The following is a 23,575-nucleotide window of genomic DNA, read 5'->3' as shown; positions in this document are numbered from 1 at the left end:
GAGGTGCCGAGTGACCCGTCAGGATGGCCGAAGTTTGTCAAGTGCCGGGGGAGTGGACGGTCGACTATAGTAAGGGAGAAATAGTGCGCCGCCACAGTTCTTTGAAAGCCTATGCTTTTTTTTTTTTTTAATTCAGTGAGAGTTTTCAGTCAGATCGTTGCGGCACGTACTCTGTGTTTCTCGTAGCCAGCCTCGGTGTGCTCTGACATGTCTGTTTTCCTCACTTGCACCGTTGCTCTCAAGTTTGTGCCTAGCATGCTGCTAGTGTCCGCTTCTTCTGTCAGCGCTCACCGTCGTGGATTCAGATACTGACTTATGTTGTGCACCGGCCGCTGTGACCGAACGGTTCTAGGCGCTTCAGTCCGGGACTTCACTGCTGCTACGGTCGGAGGTTCGAATCCTGCCTCGGGCGTGGATGTGTGTGATGTCCTTAGGTTAGTTAGGTTTGAGTAGTTCTAAATCTAGAGGACCGATGACCTCAGATGTTAAGTCCCATAGTGCTTAGAGCCATTTTTTCTGTTCTGCAACCAATTCCCTCCTTCGTTTTTTCTAATGTTTAGAATTAACCTTCAGTGTAGTAGTTGGCCTAATCGCTAATAAATAGTGTTAATCAGACCGCTGAATTCCATGAGTCTCCTGCTGCAAGCGTCCTGTCGAGTCCCAAAATCCCTGCCTCTCGTACGTGCCCTGTGACAGTGTTTGGCGCTGATTCATTTTATCAGTCTGCCTTCACTGGAATTTATCTTCCTCCATTTACTCCTCACCACTCGGAAATTGCAGACTAACCTCAAACGCCCTGTCTTCTCTCCACCCTGTGTCAGTATACGACCAAATATCCATTTTGCAATCCTGACTTACGTTTTCCATACTTTCGTAAATCGGCGCAGGCGAACGGTGTGGGAAGGCCGCGGCCGACTGCTTCCTCTCTCATTCTACATCAGAGCAGGTGCTCCATGTCTAATGACATCGCCGCCGACAAGAGCGTCAAACCGCAGTCTCCTGCTTTGCCCCCTTCGTGCTTTTAGTACACAGGAGACAACTATACAGCGGAATTGTGGCGTCTGGAACCGCTGGTCCGTCAGTCTCCAAGTTTTAAAACACACCAGCTGTTAAAATACAGCTATGATGGCCTTAAGCCTCCTGAGGGCCAGAGCTGTTTTAGAAGCATATTAATAATGAACTTCTCTGAATTGTATTACATCAATTTTTGACAAAGAGCTTAAATATGGAATGGGTATTTAAATGAAGATTGAATCTGAATCGATAAATGAGATTGCTGGTCTTAGAAAAATTCCTCCTTGAAACAAAATCATATATCTACTTTTATCAGAAAGGCTTATTAAAAGTTAAATTACATATTTAATCTGAAATGAACTGACCATATTTTTATCAAGATCTTTATGTTATCGCCGGTAGGTGTGGCCGAGCGGTTCTAGGCGCTTCAGTCTGGAACCGCGCGACTGCTACTGTCGCAGGTTCGAATCCTGCCTCGGGCATGGATGTGTGACGTCCTTAGGTTAGTTAGGTTTAAGTTGTTCTAAGTTCTAGGGGACTGATGACCTCAGATGTTAAGTCCCATAGTGCTCAGAGCCATTTGAACCATTTTTTTTATTTATGTTATCACTTTTTTATTTGAATGAAAGTTGTCTCCTGCAAAGTATCAAAGGCGCTAGTAACAAAGTCCAAAGAAAGAACATTGGCCTTTTCCAAAATCACTTTTCTTGCACCTCGAACAAGCAATTGTTCTGCACACTAACACAAAAATATGCTTCACACGCTTGACACGTTACTTTGGTTTTTTGCTGTGACCACGCTTCTGAAAACACAATTTTTTGGTTTCATCATGACTGGAAGATACCGTTTTATCCTCTGTGGTTTACCACTGTCATTACTTCTCTTCGGTTTCTTTGTATGCTCGTCACTGTTATCTGTCACTGGAAGTATCTTCTCCTTTTTCCAAAAATCCCTCTACCAAAGCTACCTTGGAAGCCAGGAACAATCTTTCTGGGCTCATTCAATTTAACCTTGTCCAACTTGTATCCGCACCCCCCCCCCCCTACTGTTTGCAGTTTGTCAATCAGTGAAATGAAAAATACACTCCTGGAAATTGAAATAAGAACACCGTGAATTCATTGTCCCAGGAAGGGGAAACTTTATTGACACATTCCTGGGGTCAGATACATCACATGATCACACTGACAGAACCACAGGCACATAGACACAGGCAACAGAGCATGCACAATGTCGGCACTAGTACAGTGTATATCCACCTTTCGCAGCAATGCAGGCTGCTATTCTCCCATGGAGACGATCGTAGAGATGCTAGATGTAGTCCTGTGGAACGGCTTGCCATGCCATTTCCACCTGGCGCCTCAGTTGGACCAGCGTTCGTGCTGGACGTGCAGACCGCGTGAGACGACGCTTCATCCAGTCCCAAACATGCTCAATGGGGGACAGATCCGGAGATCTTGCTGGCCAGGGTAGTTGACTTACACCTTCTAGAGCACGTTGGGTGGCACGGGATACATGCGGACGTGCATTGTCCTGTTGGAACAGCAAGTTCCCTTGCCGGTCTAGGAATGGTAGAACGATGGGTTCGATGACGGTTTGGATGTACCGTGCACTATTCAGTGTCCCCTCGACGATCACCAGTGGTGTACGGCCAGTGTAGGAGATCGCTCCCCACACCATGATGCCGGGTGTTGGCCCTGTGTGCCTCGGTCGTATGCAGTCCTGATTGTGGCGCTCACCTGCACGGCGGCAAACACGCATACGACCATCATTGGCACCAAGGCAGAAGCGACTCTCATCGCTGAAGACGACACGTCTCCATTCGTCCCTCCATTCACGCCTGTCGCGACACCACTGGAGGCGGGCTGCACGATGTTGGGGCGTGAGCGGAAGACGGCCTAACGGTGTGCGGGACCGTAGCCCAGCTTCATGGAGACGGTTGCGAATTGTCCTCGCCGATACCCCAGGAGCAACAGTGTCCCTAATTTGCTGGGAAGTGGCGGTGCGGTCCCCTACGGCACTGCGTAGAATCCTACGGTCTTGGCGTGCATCCGTGCGTCGCTGCGGTCCGGTCCCAGGTCGACGGGCACGTGCACCTTCCGCCGACCACTGGCGACAACATCGATGTACTGTGGAGACCTCACGCCCCACGTGTTGAGCAATTCGGCGGTACGTCCACCCGGCCTCCCGCATGCCCACTATACGCCCTCGCTCAAAGTCCGTCAACTGCACATACGGTTCACGTCCACGCTGTCGCGGCATGCTACCAGTGTTAAAGACTGCGATGGAGCTCCGCATGCCACGGCAAACTGGCTGACACTGACGGCGGCGGTGCACAAATGCTGCGCAGCTAGCGCCATTCGACGGCCAACACCGCGGTTCCTGGTGTGTCCGCTGTGCCGTGCGTGTGATCATTGCTTGTACAGCCCTCTCGCAGTGTCCGGAGCAAGTATGGTGGGTCTGACACAGCGGTGTCAATGTGTTCTTTTTTCCATTTCCAGGAGTGTAGTTCTTGCACTCTACTTTTCGTTCGACCTTTGATCTTATAGTAGCTGATCATTTTGTCGATGATGTCTACACCTCCCATGTTGAAGCTGTACTGACATTCTCCCAACAGGAAGCCTCTCAAATTTTTTTCCACAATTTCCTCCTAGCACTGCCTGTATTTTCATCTGGAATCTCCTCAACTTTAGTATGATGTTGATGATCATCATCATCACCATCATCACTATTATCGCTTGATGAATCATCTGCATGTTGTGCCTCCTGTTATACAGTGTTTCATCCACATCTGCTTGCTGCTGATGACTATTGTCTACATGATCATCTTCCTCTCCATTGTTAAAGCCCTCCAGGTCAGAAAAATCTCTATTCTTCAGAAAATTACTTTGAGTTGCACTTACGAATAAGTATGCAAAAAAGAGATGGTGAATAATTACGCAGTGTAGTAAGAGGACAAAATGTTAGTAACAGCGGACAAATCCCGAACGTAGACTCACAGGATTCTTTTTTTGGTTCACTTGTACTCCTCAAAAATGCAAAATAGAGGACACTGATTAAGAAGAACAAGTATTTCTTCCACATGACACATAATTATGATCAGTCCTGTGAGAGAAGATAGAAACAGGGGAAAGCGCGAATAATGTTTTTAGAGAATTATGAAATGATTCTCTCCCACATTTTCGAAAAAATAGTGTAATCAGTACCGTACAATAACGTCAATGATAAATATAGCACATGGACAGCAGTAAGTGCACGAGCCAGAATATTCCAAAATATGTATGTAAATATTGATAAAAAGTAAACTGCTAGAACATATTACCGAGCTGCTCAAACAGCTAAATTCATGTACATTTACTCTTTGCATCACTGATGGTCTAAATGCAAAAAAAAAAAAAAAAAAAAAAAAAATCAGTCTGTTACTTTATTTTAAGTACTTCCACTCGTTAAGTCCTTATGACCTAATATTCTATGGTAACCTATCTCTTAAAAATACTGATTTGACTATAAATAAACTAGCAGCCTTCAAATACTTGATACACACTCTGAATAACATCTCACTCAGCATAGAAAACTATGAAAATGAGTTAGTAACAATACAGTTCATAGCCAAAAACAGTGAATATAACACCCATATAATGCAAGGACAAAAACAAAATCAAAACAAAATAAAAAGAGGACAAGTATGGGTAGGACTCTCACTCTGAGAGTTCCGTACAAACATAATTGTATGTACAGACAGTTCATCTATAGATTTTCATGAGTGCGTTTGCTAGTATCAGAATATGTAACATAAATGACGATATCTTTTAACAGTAATGACTTAGAAGCTTATTTGTTTTACATCGCCAAGGGACTGTAGACCTTAGTATTAGACATAAATTTCAATATGATATAGCTCAACCCTTTCCAGAGAAAAATTTGTCTTAACAGGCGGACAGGCGACAACAAGTGATCCTTTAAGGGTTTCGTTTCTATCGGTTGAGATACGGCACCTTGAAAATGAAGCCAAGTCAGACGACAGAAACATCACAAAACTCAACACTCAATACAGGTACGACAGTACATACAAACATTCACAACATAAATATGACTAACAAACATAAATGGTACACTTTAACATATACATACACATTACCATATGTTCACAACTCATCATACAATAAAGCAAATATACAACTCATCATACAATAAAGCAAATATACTAAAGAAACAAACATTGTACTTAGATACACAAGAGAAACACAATCCAGTTGCGTTTACAAACATAAACCAAACAAGCTAGTATACAACAGTCAGAACGTCGATTGCAAATCAGTGTACCTGGGAATCATAGGCAGAAATTTCAAAACTAGACTCGAAGAAGACATAAGACGCTGGAAGTGTCGAAATAGCCATTTTACCTTCGCTGAACGCCTAATAAAGCATGGGCATGAAACATTAAACTTGGAGCAATGTATGAAAACTATTAGAATAAACAATCGCTAGAGAAAAACATTTAACAACGAAGCGAAATATGATAGTGAAAGGGCACTATAGGAGCCTTTCATTAGTTCAAGCTATCATTTTAGTTACTGTGGTGACATCGCTTGTGGGCCAGGAATCAAATGAGTCTCGGAACCTTTTAGACGGACAGTATACTTAAATAAATATGTATATTATTGGCCACTCAGATGCTTTGTGAAGCAAAGTAAGCGAAATACGTATCACACAAAGACGAACGGCCTTTTATTTAGCTACGTAGATGGAACATGACTCTAAGAAGATGTTAGTAATGGTAATAATAACAATAATAATAACGAATAAATAAAATTTAATAGCCTTAGACAAACTGTGTTGTATGAGAACAGAATTCGCCATTAATTTCACAACGATCGGCAGAGCGGCTACCCCGTCAACTAGTTAGGTAGCCAATAGCTACCAGCTGGGAATGACCAGGCTGCACTCACCAAAGGGTTCAAGGAATTTAACCCAGTCTACGCTGCTAGAACCTCAAACGTATTTACTACAGCAGTGTACTGTTTTCTGCGTCCCTTCGACCAACTTTAAATACCCTCTACTGCTACTGCTGCCATCTGCCTTCTGTGAGTGGTTATTGCACGTTGCCGTAGAACATAGGCGGTGGTCACGTTAACGTGACTGGACTGTGTATGTTGAATTGTACAGCTTTGTAATAGCAACTAATAGTAACACTGCTGTTAAGTATAATCGCACTATTACATATTGTAACACAATTACAGCCCATTAAACACTATGAGGTAATGGACTACTCTAGGTAATAAACAAATGAAAAAAGTGAAAATGTCCTAGTGGATACTTGTCTTGGTGCAAAGAAGCCCATTTCCTAAGATACGTATCTTGGCTGCAAGTTCCTGCACGGCCGAGCGAACGATATATTTCTGTCCTCTCGGGCGCTAGCGGCGTTAGGTTGTTGAGATCCTGCATGACGCTGAGTATGGCCCTCGTGCGGATATCGATTCTATGTTCACGCGACAGTCGTGTGATCGCGACCAACGCGAGAAACATTATCGTTGAACAATAAAAGGCAGTCTCGACAGGTTGCGGCTTGTGGCGCAGGTGAATTCCAACACGTGCTGATAGATTTTTCTCCGTACATGGTGCACAACGTCATCTTCTCACTAACAAACTCAAATGTGATTAATAGTAGAGAATCCCGCTGCGCACTCTTTTTCTTACATGCAAATTGTAGATGGCTTTACCACTACCTGTTTTTCGCAGTTGCGCTGAAATGCTAACGCTTGCACATCAAAGGGAAAAGGGCTGCCCAAGGATGTTACGCTAATGTCTATTGGAATACTGCAAAGACCAATATGTGACGCTGTTAACTCCAGCATCAACAGTTACCAAACGTATTACGGAAACACAGCCTCAGGGCTCAGTTTGCGTGTCCGAATTCTGCAACGTTAATTTAGAAGCACTTCTCGATATATTACAAAGCACCCAGGAATTGCTAGGAGTTGTTGCATATGCTGATGATTTGTTACTTTTAGCGCACGCCAACAGTCGAGATTCGCCAGAAAATAAATGTGGAAAACTCCTTGGAATCTCGCATCAGTGATGCTCGCAGATGCGACTCAAGGTAGCTGCATCGACATGTTACTAAAAGAAAGACTTACTAAGGGATTCATCAATTAAAATAAATCAGGAGATAATTCGAAGTCATAATGTCAAGCAGTGTTTAGGTTACACCTGGATGAATGCTGGATATTCAATGCTCTCATGGAAATTGCTGCAAGGAAGGGAACTGTGTAATGCATAAAGTTATTAATATGGGGCAAAGGACGTTTCGGCTGCCCCTGGATGTAATTAGACTATAGCACGAGTGTATGTTAATTGCAGTTGTGGTCTATTGTACCAGTGCTTAGGCACACAGGTTACGACTAGTCAAACCTGCCGTTGCAGTAAGAAAAGTACAGCGAGGAATTCTGCTAAGATGTAGCGGGGCTTCCAGCACCACATGTGCTGAAGTCTTAACAATATCAATGGGCTACCATCTATTGGCTGAGGGAGAAACAACAAAGGCGCGTAAGTCCTGTATACCATCATGGTGAACGTGATCGTAGCCCTCTAGCTCTACGATCACACGTCCCTGTAAGGGAATGAGTGAGGGAGCTGGTCACAAGTGAAGAGAAGAAGACTGAGTTAGTGTAGTGATTTGCTCTAATCTGCAAGCAAACGAGCAAGTGCACGTGCCCGGGAAAAGCAAAGGTCCCGAGTTCGAGTCTCTGTCCGGCTCACAGACTTAATCTGTCAGGAAGTTTCAACAACCACTCGTATTGAAGAGAATGGGGTAGGGGTGAAAAAGCAGTATAGCCCAAGACTCGCAAATACTCATAATTTAATCAGCCAGTATTTGAGAATGAGAGCACTTAGAGACTTGAAACAAACTTTACGCATAATTTCGAACATTTATGAAACGTTTTCTCGCTGATTACCCCCACAAAATGATGAGAGGAAAAACTTTTATCGCTTACTACATTTTCGCTGTTCATGCTGTAAGTCTGCCAAATGAAGCATGATGTTTTAATTTATTGCTTTTTTACTACTAACTATATTCGTGACACATTTTGCAGACTGTATTCACATATACCACTGAATGTACCAGAAAAACTACATCATTGTACGACACTTATTGCAGGAGACACAACGTCAGCAGGAGGCATAGCGTCATAAACACTGAGATACGTGAAAACTACCGCATCAAGCAAGGCGCTTAAATTTATTACTCCGCCGCTACTAACTCAGTTCGCTACTGTTTTCGGTGACAATTTTCACATATGCTACTGATTGTATGACTCATAGTTCAGGAGATATGACGTCGTAAATACTGGGATGTGTGAGAATCTGCCAGATCATGCATAACTTTTTAATATACACATATCAAAAAAAGTTTTGCGTCACCTTGGTTGCGAGAGTTCCGGAACATGTACAAAAAATTGGAATAGAGATCACCATAAACACCATTTCCGCACTTTTTATTGCTCATTAAAACCACACATTGCATGTTGTACCACTATACAGCGAGACCTTCAGAGGTGGTGGTCCAGATTGCTGTACATTCCGGTAGCATGTCCTCTTCCATTGATGCATGCCTGTATTCGTCGTTGCATACTATCTACAAGTTCATCAAGGCGCTTTTGGTCCACAAAGTTCCACTCCTCAAAGGCGATTCGGTGTAGATCCCTATGAGTGGTTGGTGGGTCACGTCGTCCATAAACAGCCCTTTTCAGTACATCCCAGGCATGTTCGATAGAGTTCATGTCAGGACAACATGCTGGCCACTCTAGTCGAGGGATGTCGTTATCCTGAAGGAAGTGATTCACAAGATGTGCACATTGGGGGTGCGAATTGTCGTCCATGAAGACGAATGCCTCGCCAATATGCTACCGATATGGTTGCACTATAGGTCGGAGAATGGCATTCACGTATCGTACAGCCGTTACGTCGCCTTCCATGACCACCAGTTGCGTACGTCGGCCCCACACACTGCAAAACAGCAGGGGATCTCCACCGTGCTGCACTCTGTGGATAGTGTGTCTAAGGCCTTCAGCCTGACCGGGTTGCTTCCAAACACGACTCTGACGATTGTCTGGTTGAAGGCATATGCGACACTCATTGATGAGGAGAACGTGATGCCAATCCTGAGCGGTCCATTCGACATGTTGTTGGGCCCATCTGTACCGCTCTGCATGGTGTCGTGGTTGCAAAGATGGATCTCGCCGTGGACGTCGAGAGTGAAGTTGTGCATCATGCAGCCTATTGTGCACAATTTGAGTCGTAACACGAGGTCCTGTGGCTGCACGAAAAGTGTTATTCAACATGGTGGCGTTGCTGTCAGGGTTCCTCCGGGCCATAATCCGCAGGCAGCGGTCATCCACACCTGTAGTACCCCTTGGGCGTCCTGAGCGAAGCATGTCATCGATAGTTTCTGTCTCTCTGAATCTCCTCCATGTCCGAACACATCGCTTTGGTTCACTGCGAGACGCCTGGACACTTCCCTTGCTGAGAGTCATTCCAGGCAGAAAGTAACAATGCGGACGCCATCGAACCACGGTATTGACCGTCTAGGTGTGATTGAACTACAGACAACCCGAGCCGTGTACCTCTTTCCTGATGGTATGACTGGAACTGATCGGCTGTCGGACCCCCTGTGTCTAATAGGCGCTGCTCATGCATGTTTGTTTACAGCTTTCGGCGGGTTTACTGACATCTCTGAACAATCAAAGGGACTGTGTCTGTGATATAATATCCATAGTCACGTGCATCTTCAGCAGTTCTGGGAACTGGGGTGATGCAAAACTTTTTTTGATGTGTGTATTACTTCTTTACTATTAACTCCATTCACAACACGTTTCACGGACAGTTGTCATACATACGACTGGAAGTATTTGTACAAAATCATGTCATTGTCCAGCACATAGTTCAGGATATACGACGTCATAAACTTTGAGCTGCGTGAAAATGCAACTACAGGGCAAAATTCGCTAGACATGCAGGTGAAATACGTGTACAAATATGCGTGAAATTTGGTAAATATGTGTGAAATATATCTGACATGTGTGTATGCATCCTAAACCCCTGGAACGATTTCGTACACATATTAATTAGAATCTGGAAAGAAATACCGTAGGGCTAAGAACCATCAGCACCCTATTGGGGTGAATGTGATAATATGGAGAGATAAGGGGAGGGCGAGGACACGAACAGACAGGGAGGGGGAAGTCAGAGATAGGAGGTGGAGGAGGAGATGAACAGAAAGAGAGGAGGGGGAGGAGGAGATGGACGGAGGTAGAAGAGAGGGAAATGGTCAGAGAGAGGGGAGAGTAGAGATGGCCAGAGAAAGAGGGAGGAGGAGATAGAATTAGAGGTGGACAGAGGAGATCGACAGAGGGAGGAGGAGCAGACTGACAGAGAGAGGGGAGAGAAGATGGACAGAGAGAGGGGCACCAGGAAATGGACAAGGTTTAGGGGTGGTGGGCGTAGGAGGTGGAGAGAGTGAGAGGCTGGTAGAGATGGACAGAGAGGCAGGGATGGAGGAGCTGGACTAATAGAAGGTTTGAACAAATATAAGGGTAACGCCAGGCACACAGCTAGTATAGAAATATTAGTATTAGTGTTAGTAATCGGAACATAATTCGCAGCAGTAGTAGCCGTTGGCGAAAAAAGTAATTAAATTAAATAAACAACAATCCTCGTGGCGGAAGTACTATTAGCAACATTCTGTTTTATTCTTTTGTACTAATAACTGTAACAGTTATAGTGTTTGTTATTGTAACAATAGTATATGGTGTTGTAACAGTAGTAATAGCAGTAGGTACAATGAGAACTGTAAATTAGTCAAGACAATCTGAAATACCGAAAACCTATGGCTATCATTCTGTCACAGTAAAGTAAGCACCGACTGGGAGTGGACAGAGATGCTGTAGGAAAACGATAGGTAACCATCTAAACGTTAGAATGACAGTAGAAGAAAAAGTAACGACAAGAAAAAAATAAGTGTTATGACAACGTAAATTTAATTCCTGTGCAGTACAGGAAAGAAAGGTACAGGAAAATAAGTAGATTACGAAGAAAAATCATGCACATATAATTCTATACGTAACGATCCATTGTTGTTATCAAGAAAGTGTACTACGAGGGTAATGCAACACATTTTTCTCCTGAAAGCAAGATGGTTTAATCCACGATTCCAATATTATTCCGCATTATTTTGGCTACTAAACCCTATTAGCGGACTGATGACCTCAGATTGTAAGTCCCGTGGTGCTCAGAGCCATTTGAACCAAACCCTATTTTTGAACACAATCTCCGTTCAGTGCGACATCGTTACGCCACGTTACTGAGAAGACCTGCATGCCAACACGTCACCGCTCTACTGGTCGACGTCAGAACCATCGTCTTGCTGCATCAGTAACCTCACTATCAATCATGCACTCCTACCCTGAAAGTGCATCCCTCACTGGGCCAAACAGATGGAAGTTTGGATGGCGCGAGATCCGAGCTGTACAGTCGATGAGTCAGAACAGTAGAATGAAGTTCTGTGAGCTCCTCTCGGGTGCGCAGACTCATGTGAAGCCTTGCGTTGTTGTGGAGAAGAAGTTCCTTTGCTTTCTGTGTGACGACAAACACGCTGAAGTCGTTTCTTCAATTTCCTGAAGGCAGCACAATATAGTTCTGAGGTGATCGTTGCACCACGAGGGTGGACATCAAGCAGAATACCTTTGAGTACCCCTGTTGGTGGACGAGTGTGTCAGTACCGGGAAGAGAGACGTCCGGTTGAGCAGCGAGGTGTTTGCGACCTGTCGACGACCTCGAATGAGAGTGTCCGCACGTTCCAACATTGCAGGAGTCGCACCTTTGTGCGGTCGGCAGGCACGCGGTTAATCGGACAGTTTTGCGCGACTTTGTTGCGATGATGGAAGACGCCTCGCTCAACGACTCCCAGTGCTCTTGTTCACTGCCAGGTCTTCGTAGACATTCTGCAAGCGCCTGTGAATATGTACGATGCTCTGGTTTCCCGCCAAAGAAAGTGACAGCTCCCTGCTTCGAACGCACCTCCGTTACAACCATTTTGAAGGACACGTATAGCGCCGCCACCTATTGGAACTTCATGAAACTATAGGGGCAGAAAAGGGAACATTCCAGTATGCTCACAATAAACATCGCATTTCTTCAAGCGGAATTGGCCGAGAAACAAATTTGTTGCATTTCTTACTGAATAACATCCAAGCCTGTAGTGTAGTTCATGCCAACCGGACGATTGTTGCACGCCACTCTCTTGGGCGTCAGTGGAGTAAGGGACCGCTAACTTGACAGCGTACTGTCACAGTGCTCGTGGTCTCCATAGCAGCGCAGTCTTCCTCCGGCCAGGAGCAGCGAGCCAGCCGGCGCGGCGGTGACGTGTGTCGGCGGGGGCGGCCCTAGAGGGAACGCTGACGTGGCGGCCCGGAGCCGGCGGTTCACTTGAGCACGGCCCCCCGCCTCTCGCTTTGCCGCCCAGAGCCGCCCCTCGCACGCCGCCGCGACATTACTCGCCTACCCGCGACGCGCTCTGGAATTTTCTAGAAGAGAACTCAACTAAGTACACGTCTTAAAGCACGTGGAGCACTGTCTTTTCACGAGCACTACGATGTAACCACCTCTTAGTTGATAACACAGCTTGTAGAAAAGCGCATAATTGCTGAAGGATTGTACTTACTACAGAAAATAGGTTAAAGAAAGGCGAACATGCTTTTGTAGCATTTGTAGATTTCGAGCAGCGGTCGCCCAACTTCTGACGTTTCTGATCTACCGTACCGTTTTTAAATCCTACTGTGAGTTACCAAAAGAAACTAGGACAGAAATGAGTTTTTAAAACAAATCTTAAATTTGTTTATTTAAACCATTCTCACGAAAACCATAAACTGAGCTGTATCAACTATATATCGATTTGTGAAGCTGTAGCGAAACACCGCTGTAGCGATCAAAATCGGTATCAAGTTATGAAGTGGCGTCAGAACTTACGGTCACAACCCTCCTCATTACTGTATTTGCAGAAAGCTGTGCTAGTTTAATAGCACACATTACTTTAGTTTTATTTTTGAAACTATCAAATAGTGAATCTGCAGCTTCTACAAATCCAGTTTTGATTAATTCGGTATCTTCGTTCAGTTTCTTAGTCTAAGCAATATTTTTCGAAACTCGGAATCACAACAATAGACGTCTCACTCCAGGCACCTACACTACAAAGAACGTCAAGGACAGTTTGGAAAGCGGAGAAGAAATAAAACTTTAAGTCTTACAATAGGACACACCAGATAAAAGGCAGTATCAACCGTTTTCTTAATTCCATTTCATATCGCTTCAGCAAATACTCTTCTTCTTCTTCTTCTTCTTCTTCTTCCTCTTCCTTCTTCTTCTTCTTCTTCATCTTTGTCTCATTCTAGCTTTCTCCCGTCTTCATCTTCCAATTAATCTGGAAGTGGAACAGGGATTTATTTCAACAGTGATAAACAGTTGATTAAAAGACTAACATGCAGCTTTGGCAGACGGATTAACTGCTAAAGTCACTTCATACTGAACTGGCCACATAATTTCTTACTGCGTTTCTTGAACAATCTGTTTTGAGAGCAAATCTAATGGATAGTGCATCCATCATCGTAAAGTATACCGATTACCGATTTTCTTTTATCATACTGAAAAGGATTTGACCCAGTATCATCCTTCCCTCGATGGGACACACACATCTCGTAGCCCTACTGTACATCAATAGTCTCTTGTGACTATATGGCCCATTTGATTCTCCAGCAGTGCGTAACGTTTGTACATGACTATCTTGGGTGATTCTGTATTTGTGTATGGTAATGGAGAACATTTCTGTGCACGAACTGATAAATCTCTGATCGACATCGTGCGCATGTGCACTTGCCCCGTTACAGCAAAAAGGGAAGAACATTCGGCAACCAGGCTACACATGATTAGAGAGTGGCTACTCTGTTTACAGTTTGCTGAAAACTGGAGAGTAAAGAAGTGCATATGAAACAATGAAGAGAGTCAGTGTAGGCTCATATAAAATTATTATCCCCTTTAGAGATGTCAAGAGACGGCCGTCGTAAGGTTCCAAGAACAACTTCAATTTCAGTAAAGCTATTTTGGGTATTACGCCGCGTCATTATGAAACAACTTAGATGCCGGCGTTTCGACCGAGTTTGCAGCGATCCTCTTCAGGCTGACTAATTCCTGAATTCCAATGATGGTCTTCCCCTGCATAAAGTCTTATTTCGGTTGTCAGGTGATTACTAACATCACATTCGGCGGTGCCATTGGACAATTAGAAGTAAAGATTGCTATGGAGGGGTGGCTGCACTGTATGTGATTGGTAGGCGGTACCGAACTGGCAGCTTCTATCCAGCACTGGTGTTTTTCTGTGGCGAAACTTTGATGCCGCACGGTAGTTCTCTTGTGGTCGTTTGTTTATACTGTTGGCTGACGAAGACACACGGCCTTATGGGTAGATATCACTAGCAACCAGGCCGTCGGTACCTTGCACCTGTTCATACTATTACGGCGTTTAATTATTTCGACAGCCTCTTATTTTTCGCTGCGGCTTGCATGAACTATGCAGAGAGGATGGCTACAAGTTACCGACTGCCTGGCTGCCAGCAATCCTAGTCCTTCAGGCCGCGGGTGATCGCCAGCCAGCAGTTCCACATGATCCGGGTTCAACAATATAAACAAGTGGCCACCACAGAACTTTTATATGAAATAGAGAATTGGGAATGAAAGGAAAGGTATGGATAGAAATTCGTGACTTTCAGCCGCACACGGCATTCTGATAATGCAACGCCGAAAGTTGAAAATTTGTGCCGGATCAGGACTCGAATCCGGATTTACCGCTTCTCATCAGCGGTTGCCGCAAGTGCTTCAGCGATCCGGATACGGTCTCTGACTGAGTCAAATTTCCATCATCTTAAAGTATAGCGATTCCCCATTTTCTTTTATCATACTGAAAAGGATTTGACTCGATATCATCCTCCCTCGATGGGACACACACATCTTGTAGCCCTACTGTAAGCACGCTGCAGTGCAGTGTCCCACACCCTTTAATCTCCTTCTCTCAAATTATTGAATCCCATAGGAGCTCGGATGATATTAGTGTATCCGCACTGAAACAGATGTCAAGGAGCCGTAGCATTCTTGCAGAAATGTATATGTTTGAGGGGAGTATGTTCCGTCGGACATGTCAAAGTGGAAACACGACGATTTATCTGACGTCCAAAAGGGCATGATCATTGGCTTCCGGGCGAAGGGTGTGGCACTTCCGAAACCGTCATGTTTGTGGTTTAAGTATACCAGTACCGTGCATGGCAAATGGCGCTATCTAAACCCGGCGCCGAGGCAACTCTGCTGCAGCAAGGGCCCTAGATGACAGATCTGGACGACAGCTGCGAACAGAAGCGCAACTGTTGAGCAGCTAACGCACATGAACCAAGGGGCTGCCAACAGTGTCTCCTCAGAGACCGTTCAGAGAACTTGGCTGCGTACCGGCCTCCGCAGGAGGTGTCTGGTTCACGTATCCTTGCTGACTGCTGTTCATCGGCGACGAAGGTTAGAATTTGCGCGCCAATACCGCAGCTGGACGTCCACTAAGTGACGGCAGGTGGTCTTTTCAGATAAATAACGTTTTATGCTCCATCGGACAGATTGCCGTTGGCGTGTACGGCTCTGCAACAATTGTCGGAAGGATCCAGGCTGGAGGTGAGGGCGTTTCGTCTGGGGAATGGCTTCGTGGAATTCCCTGGGTGATCTCGTCATTCAGGAAATCACTGTGGATCAACACAAGTATGCATATATCCTTGTGGACCACGTGTACACCTACACTGAGTTTGTTTTTCCCTCGGCACGATTGTAGCTACCAGCAGGACAGTCAGCGTGTCACACGGCTCTCAGTATACGTGCGTGGTTCGATGAGTTCCAAGATGAGTTTACGGTACTTCCCTGGCCAGCAAACTCCCCGGATTTAAACCCAATCGAGAATCTGTGGTATCGCTTCGATAGGACTGTTCGCGCCATTGATCCTCTAGCGGGAAACCTAGCGCTGTTGGCCACGACACTGGAGTCGGCATGGCTCCACATCCTTGTCGGCACCTTCCAGAACCTCACTGCCTCTCTTACTGCACGCCTGAGCTGCAAAAGGCTTTTGACTGGTAGTCTCACTAATAAGACTGGATCGTGTACTACCACTGGGTAAAAGCTGCTTATTCTCTGCTGGCTAACAATTACCTGCCCACAGTAGCTCAGGCAATAGTCTACGTACAGCCACCGCTCTCTAGCAATCTTTATTTCGAATTGTGGAATGGCATTTCAGAATGTGACGTCTGTACCCATTGGCCAACGCCATCCTAAAATGTGATGTCAGCAGTCATCTCAGACCGAAATAAGACAATATATACGGGAAGGCCATCACCAGTTAGTTGCCCTGAAGAGTACCACTGCAAAATCGACCACTTAAGTTGTTTCAGTGTTTCATAATGATATAGCCCAATATCGAAATTTTTTCAAATTTTAAAAATGAGTTTGTAAAGTATTTAAAATTACAGTTCCTACCTACATATATACCCCGGCCCGGCGACTCTGAAAGCCTGTCGGTATGCTTGGAACTCGATCTCGGCCTGTGTAAAAATTGGGACTTGGTACGGGCGCTGATGACCACGCAGTTGAGCGCCCCACAAACCAAATATCATCATCATCATCATCATCATCATCATCAACAACAACAACAACAACATCGATCTCAGCCGCTAGGCGGAGCACTGATTGCCACAAGCACTAAGAGTTTCCTGCCGGGGAACTACACATCGATTAGAGCTGGCAGCCGCCCGTAAGTTCTCCACAAAGTGACACAGGAATCGGGGTGTAATCACATCGCGAGCGTCTCGTTGTAACGAACCGTTCTACGTGGTCCTCAATCTCATTACGTCTCTGGGTATCGCTCTGCGGATTACTCGTTGAACTTCTCTTATCTGAAGTGCAGTCTCCATTTGTCCGTTTCTTTATTCCTTGTCTTTTCAGGCCAGACAGTCCAGCGACAAATGGTTCAAATGGCTCTAACAACTAAGGGACTTAACATCTGAGGTCATCAGTACCCTAGACTTAGAACTACTTACCCTAACGATATCACACACATCCATGCCCGAGGCAGGATTCGAACCTGCGACCGCAGCAGCAGCGCGGTTCCGGATTGAAGCACCTAGAACCTCTCGGCCACAGCGACCGGCTCAGTCCAGCGACATTGGATTTCTTTTGAGCCGTTCACAACATTTGATCGAATCTTGGTCACATATTTGTAGACTGTAATCATAAGCCAATGATGAGACCGTTGGCTCTATTGGTGAGTTTGCATGAGAAAATTTGCACTGCTCTATACCTGACAACAGGTTTTGCATAATGTTAACAGTAGATGACTGCATAACCTACAACAGCAGCTGATTTCGTCTGTGCAAACAACATAACAAGCAACAAAGCCGTTTACTAATATACTCAAACGGCGACGTAATTTGGGCACAAATGAATGCGTGCACATGTCAAATCCACCCACAATACTTTTCTATAATTCTAGAGTAACCATAGGCTCCTCAATCCACGGCTTCTCAGATTGGTCTCTATGTGTGGGGATGACTAACTGAGGTTCGACTAGCCATTTTCTATCGTCGCTCATCGCACATTGTCCCAAGTGGAGTTAAAACAATGCGAACCATGTTTCATCCATCATATTACCCTTTCAGTCATTGTTCGTCCATGCTGCATGGCGTCGGCAGAAATTAATTTGTTTCGGAGGTTTAAGGACTGGCCCCGGTGTGTGAATATTTAATTTCTGCAGGTGACAGTAAATGTTGATTACAGAACCAGTGTGAAACATGTGGCCTGAAACCTACATCATTTCTTTTTGTCAGTTATGTTCATTATTCTCCGTAAAACTTCATATCTGTGTTCACCGATCCCATACTATAGTAAATTACTGGTTTCCATTGACACCAACTCTTCACTGGCAATACGTTGCCTCGAGCCATGCATGCTGTCAGAATCCTGGATACAGATGCTCTGAAAAACTAACACAATGGCAGCTGTCGACAATCTTATTTCACTACCCACCCTTCATTAATCCGCAATATTGACAATAGGAAAAGCAATAGTGTAGGTGAATAGGTTATTCGTGAGAATTTTTGGACGCTTACAAAACTGGTAAGCTATCATACGAGTGTTTTGGACTTATAACTTATTTCGTAGCAAATCAGCATTTGTGATTCTTAGTTCTGCAAAATCGCTCGTTTTTGAGAGTTCGCGGAATCTACCATGGTCCTTTACATAATCTGAGACCAGCTCCTAGTAAATTGGCGTTTGTGATTTAGTTACTGCAGCAGATATTTTAACATATTGTATAACATCTAGCTTTACCTTAAAGAGGAGTAGCCCTACACATTTTCTGCATTTATCGGCCGGCCGCTGTGGCCGAGCGGTTCTAGGCGCTTTAGTCTGGAACCGCGCGACCGCTACGGTCGCAGGTTAAAATCCTGCTTCGGGCTTGGATGTCTGTGATGTCCTTAGGCTAGTTAGGTTTAAGTAGTTCTAAGTTCTAGGGGACTGATGACCTCAGATGTTAAGTCCCATAATGCTCAGAGCCATTTGAACCATTTTTTGCAGTTATCGTAAATTAACTCGAGCACGCTAACAATAATAATTATCCTCAAAGCATTTTAGGAAACTAGTAATTTTTACCATATGTTTCAGTGTTGCCTTAATGTAAATATCGTTTTCTGTATTTTCTTCAATTTTTATAGGGAATTAGCATCTTTTTAGCTCAACAGATTGAACGATGATCAGCGGCTTCATTTAAAGTTATTTGTATACTGGCTTGTAATACAATGTACCAGCCAGAATGCATACCCACTGTGAATGCTGTTCTCGAAAATGGGATGAGTTGGCTGGCATTCTTAAGCAGCTGGAAATCGCCCTGACTACTCTCAAACGATTGGCAACGGCTGCAAATCAGTGTGTTGGAAGAGCTCTCAATAGTAGTGTAGCTGTGATATTGGTACCAGAGGTGCGTCTAGTACTATCCTCTACTGTGAATCATTTCTCCTCTGTAGAAAATACGGTATCTGTCATTACTGGGCCACTTGACTGTGAGCGACGTGTCAGTATTAGATCTAGGCGTCCTGTACAGGGTAGATGGGTGCCAGGGAGACTCACTTCACCCGTTTTGGGGAAGCCTGTTTTATCTGGTGTCAAGAGGATCCAAAGCAAAGGTTAGGGGTTCATTAACTGTCGGCAGTTCAAACAAACGGTGAATGGACTCCAACGTTATCTTGGATCATTCCAGCGACTGGCAGAGAAGCTTGAGCAGACCAACCTTGAGCATGGAATTTCAACGAAGCTCACAGTTTGCACCATTGCCTCCAGAACTGAGCGTAGCCCTTTGGGTCTGAGTCGAGTGGAAGTTCTGAACCAGAGACTCAGAAGGTTCTGTGACAAGCTAGGCTGCGACTTCCAAAACTTGCGCCATAGGTTTTTTTTAAATTAGTCGACTCTCCATCCCGTCCAGATAACGATAGCTCTGGGTAACCCGGAAATATCAATGTAACATCAAAGGAAATGTCTATCATGGATGAGAGTATTAAAATCCTAATGGTAAACTGCCGAAGAATTCCCAACAAAGTGCTGAAGTTTGAAGCGCTCATGAAAACCTGCGAAGTTCACATAATGCTAGGTAAAGAAAGCAGGTTGAATCCCAAAATTAATAGCAGTGAGAATTCTGGGGAAAATTTAAGTGTATAGCGAAATAATAGGTAAATGGGAAATGGAGGTGCTGTATTTCTCACAGTAGACAAGAAACCCAAATTCACTGATGCAGAAATTGAAGATGGATGAGAGATTGTTTGTGCTGGATTCAGTATCAGAGGTGAGCATAAAACGATTATTGGGTACTTCTATCCCCCACCAGACTCATCTCCTTATGTAACCGAAAACTTTAGGAAAACCTCATTCACTTGCACCTAAGTTCCCCAATCATACGGTAATTATCGGTGGAGGCTTTAATCATTCAACAATTAAGTGCGAAAATTACAGTTTTTTTTAGTGGTGGGCGTGAAAGACGATCTGTCAAACATTACTAAATGGAGTTCGGGCGCATATAACAAATCATATACGTGATTCTGGATATCTGTTAATCATTTAGTTCATTCCGTGCTCAATACATCGTTTGTCCGATGAAGAACACTGTATTAACATTGATACACATCAAATTACTAGTCACACATGTTTAATTTTAACATTAAAGTAAATATCTTCATCTTCTAGACTAGAGTCAGTCCTAGTATTTAATTAACAATTTTTCTATACAGTAGCAGAAATTTGAAATAAACGATTATAGATGAGATTTAAAATGTTCTTGGTGACCAGTCACCGAGCAAACTCACTTTGAACAAACTGTGTCGATTCTAAGCCACTGGATATTCTCGCAAATATATAAGTGGTACTTCAGCCTGGTCCAAGGGTACCACTGAAAATACAAGCAACTGTAAAAAAAAGGATAAACCTCCACAGTTACATACACCTATATTGGTTTACCCATTTTTGTCCATTCTACTTATACAATATTTTCAATAGTATCATTGAGCCACGCTGAAGTATCACTAGAAACATTTGTGTAAATGTCAAATACCTTAGAATGGACTGATTGTCCTTTTTAAAAATGTTCAAACGCCTGTGGATTCCTAAAGGACCAAACTTCTGAGGTCATCGGTCCGTAGACTTACACACTACTTATGCTAAGAACAATAGACATACACATGTCTGAGGGAGGACTCTAACCTCCGGTGGGAGGGGCCACGCAATCCGTGGCATGGCGCCCCAAACCGTGCGGCCACTCCGCGCAGCATTGTTCTTTTGCTTAGGGCATAGTGGCATCGCCTATACTTCACAGGTGTTTTCAATCTTACAGATTTCTTCTAAGATTATTTGGTATGTTTCTTGTTTGCATACATTTTGCAACGATATTTTTTTAAATTTGACCTGTAATCCCAAGTAACCATTGCTGCTATTATTCGAAATGAAATAGACATAACCTCTGTAATACAATCTCCTTTATTTTGTTTAATTATTTCGTATATATTATTGTTCATTTCAGTCTCTACAGACCGTTGCAAATGTATGTTTGCACTATAACAGGTACTGGTAATTCTGTTTCTAGGTGTAAGGAATAGCTCGTTATGGTTCTCTCGTAAACACTCCCCTAAATCAGGAAGATAAGGAAAATTAAATTCTACTTACTGCTAACTACCTTTCACTGTCCTTGTAATTGCAAGGAAACAAGAGTTTTGCACATGGTTGGGACTGACGCATTCTACTGCGTCACGAATCACGATAACAACTGATGCATCAGTCTACAGGCTTACGCAGAGAATTCTACGCATTTTATCTCTACGAAAGCGGTCATACTTCATTAGTTCCTTTTCATGTAGGATCGTTATATTTGTATCTTGTTGAAATAAAACCATATCATTGCAATCCGTTCAGATGTGCTGAACTTGCAATCTAATGAATTCTATACGTTGGTACTGTTAAAAGTTTATGCCAAACAGGGACTAGAATCCGTATTTCCTGCATTTCGCCAGCAGACGCGTTAAAAATTACGGAATATGAAAATTCAGGTGTCACAACGTAATCACTGCACAGTAAGTTCAGCGCTTCTGAACGGTCTTCGCTCATTTAATTTAATGGCATTCTATCTCCATTGATATCATCAATGAATCTCTCCATCACGTCTGAACGAGTTTAAACATATTCATACTTCGTGATCTTTGAACCTGAGAACTCACTTCGAACAAGATATAAGTCGTTGAAAGGGTGTCTTACTTCCTACAGCTCGCTCTTTGCCATCTAATCTGTGCCGGTTATTGTTCCTCATATTCGAGCCTCGTCAAGATGGAAACTCCACCTGCCTGTCCTCATAAAATATACATATGTGTCTGACAACGTTTGGCACCCAGTTTGGACATACCAATTTACTGTGACTGCTTTCTTGCCAACACAATATACTTCCCTGGCATTTAGAAAACAGCCACTACTTTGTTCTCAACAGCCAGCTGTTTTTGCATAATGCGAACTTGTTCTCCTCTTCTAACAACTATACAAAATATACATATGGCATGCCTATATCAGTTTCCTTGGCGCTTCAGTGTATTAACAACCAAAATATGCAAGCATAACAAATATGTGGTAAGTTCCTATGGGACCAAACTGCTGAGGTCATAGGACCCTAGGCTTACACACCATTTAATGTAACCTAAACTAACTTACTCTAAGGACAATATACACACCCATGCCCTGAGGGAGGACTCGAACCTCCGATTGGGGGGGCCGCGCGACCTGTGGCTAGGGGCCCTCAGACCGCGCGGCTACTCCGAGCTTGGTGTTTTTGCACCTGATGCATGCACCCACATGACGAGTTTAGTTTTGATACAGTACACTGTGTGGCATACATGTGGTGCACCGGATGTGTCTGCTAGCAACCAATTTTTCACGGACGTCCGTAGTTGTCGTTGGCAAGTTGTGGTTGTTTATTGATGGCACACAGGAGCGCAAGTGTGTGCGCAGTTCTACTTCTTAACTACACGTCGTGAGCGTGATTAATTGCATTAATCCTGAAGTGTATTGTTTAAACTACTCCATGAACCTGACTGTTGATGATTCGTTATTTTATTTATTCGGTATGAATAATTAATTTTTTGTGTTAATGTATAAGAATTTATTAAGATGTACTCTGAGATAAAAAAAAAAGCATGTACCACGAAATGGGTAGTGCTGAGGTACATGTACAGATAAACGAACGATTGCAATTTCAGACAAACTGGATGATTTATTCAGGCCAAAAGAGCTTGGCAAATTGATGAAGTTAACAACGCAAGCTGTTAGTCGGCTGTGCATTGTCTGACAGAGTTGTTGAATGCCCTCGTGAGGGATATCGTGCCAAATTCTGTTCAACTGGCGCTTTAGATCGTCAAAATCCCGATCTGTTTAGAAAGTCCAGCCCATAATGCTCCCGAATTTCTCAATTGGGGAGAAACTCTGCGACTTTTCTAGCCAAGATAGGGCTTGGAAAGCACGAAGACAAGCTGCAGAATCTCTCGCCTTGCACGGTCAGGCATTATCATGCTGAAATGTAAGCCGAGGATGGTTTGCCATGAAGGGCAACTAAACGTGGCGTAGACACACCGCTATGGTATGAGGCTGCCGCGGATGAGAACCAAAGGGGGGCTGCTATGAAACGACATGGTATCCCAGATCATCGTAGACGTGTCTGGAAACATTCTAAATGGCGCTAGGATATCAGCCTCGTTGTCGCCTGCCGTAAGGCCCTACAACCAGGAGTGATGGTTTGGGGTTGGTGGAATGAGTCATTGAAATCTCTATGATGGGAAGAATTGTCTGATGTGACACATGAAGAAACAGGAGCCGATATAAAAAAGATAGGGGATCCAGTATTAGAATCAGAGATTAAAGGAGA

This window comes from Schistocerca americana, chromosome 3 (assembly GCF_021461395.2).
Source record: "Schistocerca americana isolate TAMUIC-IGC-003095 chromosome 3, iqSchAmer2.1, whole genome shotgun sequence".
Classification (NCBI taxonomy): Eukaryota; Metazoa; Arthropoda; class Insecta; order Orthoptera; family Acrididae; genus Schistocerca; species Schistocerca americana.
The sequence above is the reverse complement of the archived record's forward strand: the minus strand, read 5'-3'. Positions refer to the sequence as shown.